Source organism: Ornithodoros turicata, chromosome 3 (assembly GCF_037126465.1).
Source record: "Ornithodoros turicata isolate Travis chromosome 3, ASM3712646v1, whole genome shotgun sequence".
Classification (NCBI taxonomy): Eukaryota; Metazoa; Arthropoda; class Arachnida; order Ixodida; family Argasidae; genus Ornithodoros; species Ornithodoros turicata.
In genome coordinates, this window is record NC_088203.1 from 75,588,636 (window position 1) to 75,593,395 (window position 4,760).

At 47.0% G+C, this 4,760-nt stretch overlaps 1 long non-coding RNA gene across 1 annotated transcript; it reads left to right on the forward strand.

Moving 5' to 3' along the window:
- Nucleotides 1-2,184: 2,184 nt before the first annotated feature.
- On the forward strand, nucleotides 2,185-3,383 carry LOC135387350 (uncharacterized). The gene is made up of 3 exons (XR_010421064.1): nucleotides 2,185-2,474; nucleotides 2,909-2,945; nucleotides 3,229-3,383. It is a non-coding gene; the product is annotated as an uncharacterized LOC135387350 (long non-coding RNA).
- The last annotated feature ends 1,377 nt before the right edge of the window (nucleotides 3,384-4,760 follow it).

Below are 4,760 nucleotides of genomic sequence, written 5' to 3' on the forward strand. Positions count from 1 at the left end.
CTTTCCGAGCCCTGTTCGACTAAAGTTTCGCTCGTCGACAGGAGCGCCGATCAGGCCCCTGTTGCACAGCTGCCGTACTAGGGGATCGTGTGTGTCGTATTTCGCGCCGTTCCGCTGAACTGCTATGCAGTGGTATATCCAGCGTCTCAAACATGGAGGGGTGTTGGGAAAAAAGTTTTTTTTTTTTTTTGGGGGGGGGGGGAGGTCATTATTATAGTTACGTCATTACAGCTTAAAGGATCATGGAAGTGACCCCAAGAATATTTTTAGTTTTTCGCTGCGACGTCTTCTACAACAAATAAAATGGGCTGCTGCGAAAGAACGATGAGCGCAGGTAACCCGCAGAGCACGCGCAAGGCTGTGATCCGCACATCTTTAACCCTTTCGGCCCTGGAATTATTTATTTTGAGCCAGATTTTTTAAAATGTACTTTTTGTTACTACTGTGCACCCATATAGTATGCTTACATAAAAAAAAATTCAGTTCATAGTTATTTCGTAAAATGGCTACGTGTCGTCAAAACAGGACACCAGGGCTCAATGGTTGTTGAGTGCGGGGGCATATGGGAGACGAAGGCTGCGACTCTAGTGAATGGACTGTCTGAACGCGCGTTTAATGACGATAGTATTCGAATACAAGCAGCATGAAAATATGAAGTGTAAACAGTCTTCACGTGATACATATTTGAGGACATTGGCACGAAATCAAAAGTTTTCATAGGGTGTACTTGATGCGTCGTTTTCGTAGGGATTACATACAACGATTAGGATTTTTATCGACGCTTTCTATGCCGCACTTATATAATCACGACAACTGGGCAATATGGGTCTTGCATAGCATTTGTCAGTCTTGCTCCACTGACATTGTGCAACGTATTCTTCTCAGAACAGACAGCAGGGTGCTCTGGTTTATCTAGGACCCAGAGCACGGGGGTCTTGCGAAAAACTTCGACCGAACATTGGATAATTTATTCCACGAGCAACACGCTTTTTGGTATGCACACCGAAAAGAAATGCATCGATATCGTGCGTCACTCTTGTAGATCGTTGCAAGCTGTCACCTGGTGGAGCTGTCAGCTGCGAATAGATGTGACACTGGCGCACATGTCTTCTCATTATCACGATGGTTCACTACGCGTGCCCTCATACACCTTCTGTGCTCTTTTCGCTGCCTTCGCTGCTTTATCTTTGCTCGATCGCCCCCTCGCCTCGCCCCGACCTATCCAGCAAAAAGGCGTGTCCGTACCCCTCCCCCTCATGTACGTCCTTCGAGAAAGAGCCCCCTCTCCCCCCCAGAGTGATGGTTTGGAAGGCCACTATTTGAAAATCATGAGAAAGTACCAAAATGAAGAAGATGATCGCAAGTTATGCGACAAGTGCTGCATGAACCATCGACGTACGCGCCCTATTTGCACAACCACTGAGCCCTGATGGTGTCAAAATCGCCCAAGTGGTTAACACCCCGGAATACAAAAGGGAAGCGCGCACCGATGAGTTTCTCAACGCAGTGATGTTCCTTAGGTCTCACTTTATGTCATAAAAAAAGATAAATATCGTTACCCTGTAGAGAAAGCCACAATAAAATGGCAAAGTTCACCCATTCCGCGTTCATGACCACGACCCACCTCCGCCATTTTTAGCGCTTCGTCCTCGTCTCGGCACGCGACTAAAGAAAGAAAATTGATGCCGTCGACGCGTGGGATGCCCAACATACAGTTCTATGTAGGTTCCAGTGGTTTCGGTTTTGTTTCCGAGCCGCACGGGCACTTTTTCTGACCTGTCCGATTTTGACGACGCCAGGGCCGAAAGGGTTAAAGGGATAGTCGCATCCGGAAGCGTGTTCCGGAACTATTATGGTCATGTTCCCTGTCGTTCATAATGTACGCCGGCAAATTTTCTCCGCACAAATCCACTTGGTTCACTCAGAAACGATTTTTAAATGTTCGCGCTTCCGGCGCGCACGGCAATCCCAGCAAGGCGCCGACACTGGATGACGTCACCCGGATAAACCAACCATCAGGAGGCGCTCCTTCCCGCCGCAGATTCTGTGTGTGTCTGAGCGTGCGTCTGACCCTTTTTCTTGTTGTCTTGTCGCGTTTGCTTTGAAGTACTTTGAACTACAGCGTGTGGCCTAGGATTTCACATCGTTGACGTGCGATGTCACAGCCAGGAAACCGGTGCTACGTGCTCGGGTGCAGAAAGACTTATAACGCGAATCCCGAGCTTACATTTCACCGACCTCGCAATGGCGAAACGAAACGAAAGTGGGAGGCAGCGATCGCCAGCCACTACTGTGGTGTGGCCCAAGGATTGAATGTTTCACGCGTCTGTTCCTGTCATTTCGCTGACGACGCCTATTTGGATGAAGATGTATTGCAAGTTCGGCTTGGGCTACGGCAGAAACAGAAGCGGCTGAAGATTGACGCCGTGCCTACCACATTCGATCAGGAACAAGGGCAGGAACCAGTAACGGAGGTAAGTGACAATTTTGCGTGGTCACAGCTATACGCTGCGATGCAAAATATCAGTTGTCACAGTAAACATCATCGCAAACACCTGGCCTCGCCGCCGATTGTAACGTCACAGTCACACCGGCTACTAATGTACACAAATTATTACAATGATTGCAGCATCCTGACGCAATAGTACGCGTATATCTAGAGAAAAAAGATTGGTGTGTTGTTGCTGTGCTAATTGTCGCCAGTATTATGCAGGAGTAACGTAACACTCCCACATGACAGCATTATTCTAATCTTATTGCAGCTAGTGGATGTTTCTACAGTTCATAGTGTAAGCCTGATGGCAGCATTCAGGGATGTGAAACATCGCAATCTGTGTTTGGCTGCGTCCGAGACACTTGCATCAGTATTCTACTGCAGCCTTGTTGCTAATTTCTGGCTCTATTTCAGGCGGCAGCAAGCACGTCAACGGAATCAACTGGATTTGGTATGTTTTGTCAAGCCACGGAAATATTGCAATTCCTTTTGCACGTCCCACAAAATAATGGATATGTACAAGCCCTGAAAATTGTCGAGTTCTGTGAAAGGAATCTTGTGTGATGCGGCTGCCAGCGTTTATAACGTAATGTCGACAGGAAAATAACTGTGCCAGTGAAATAGGGACCGCAAAGGGGAAGATTTATTTGCATAGTCATTTTTATATTTGTTATTGTACCTGCTAGGCCCTCAACGTATTCATTTGAGTGTTAACACTCGAGGCCATATTTCAGATGTGGAGGTCATGGCTGAAGCAAGTGCTGGGGACCCACTTCCCACTTCACGGCGCATCTCACAAGGGGGTTGTCATCCCCTGATTCCAGGAAGAGGAAAACAATGGACACAGACTTGCATAGCGTATTAGTACACCAGATATGGATCTGCCAACATGAACGCTCCTAACATCCCTGTGGCAGCGTACCTGTAACCGCCCAGACTTCACACCACATTAATGTAGAACCACAGCACAACATAAAATAGCTTAGGTTTATCTGCCTCCCATACATAATGGGAGGCAAATAAACCTATGCTATTTCGTTATTCCCACCCCGTCATACTCCACTGTACAATAAATCGATACAATTATAGGGTCATTCTTTATTCCCGTCACTACACCGCATTGACAATCTGCACAGAATTGAAAATATTCCCACCTCGGCACTAACTTAGTGCAGTACAGTCTGGATTTGATGCCAGAGCTAATACTGCCACGTGTAGTAGTTTTTGCTGTACAGATGGGTAGACAGTCTGTTGACTGCAACTGGAGATACAGAGTGACAAGACAAAACATGCCCCACACTGCAATGACGAAAAGACGAAAATTGCTGCAAGACGAAAATTTTGCTGACATAGGCACACTTGGTGTAAATGAGCCCTTGATCATCCCCCTTGCCTCCCATCAGAGGTTTAGGAGGATACTATTGGTGTCTGGTGTACGGATAAACCTATCCGTACACCACACACCTATAGTATCCTCCAAAACCTCTGATGGGAGGCAAGGGGGATGACCAAGGGCTCATTTACACAAAGTGTGCCTATGTCAGCAAAATTTTTGTCTTGCCACTACATGTCTCCAGTTCAAGCCATCAGTATGCACCAGCTTGTCTCTCTTGTCAAGACACCCTTGCTTCGATGGTCCTAACGCTGATAGCCTTGATAGGACGTAGATGGGAACTCCCTCCAGATGGCTCGGACAACGCATCCAGGAACCTGTCGTCTGTTCCTTGGACCAAGGTATCCCCAGACCCATCTCGTGAATGACAAGTATGCCGTGAACCTTAGGCAGCTGGAAAAGACAAATCCACATGACATTTCTTTTTGTTTAGCATTATATCTTGTGGGCATTTGCATACCTGCCAAATCTCCCACAGTGTTGGGAAGATAATGGCCAGAACAGAAGAACAGACACTATCCCAACCTCGGAGTTCAAAGCCTGTGCATTCCTTTCTTAGTTCCGGGGTCTCCTGCATTTTGAATGTGGAAGGTTGGCAGGTGTGCAACATAGTACAACAGAAAATTGGTCCGCCTCTTTCAGGATGAACCCGGTTCCAACAGCTAACTTCCTCCCGAACCAGCTTCCCTCCAATTCCGGCAAAATCCATTTTCTCCCAAAATATATTACTCTTACATTTTTCATTAACATGCTCCCCCCCCCCCTTTATTGGCACCTCAAATGCTGCTGTTTTCAGACTTGTAAGACTATCCTTCAGAATTCCCACTGGATATCTGTCAATCAGGGTTTTGTGTTGCCAATCAGGCCATGGCT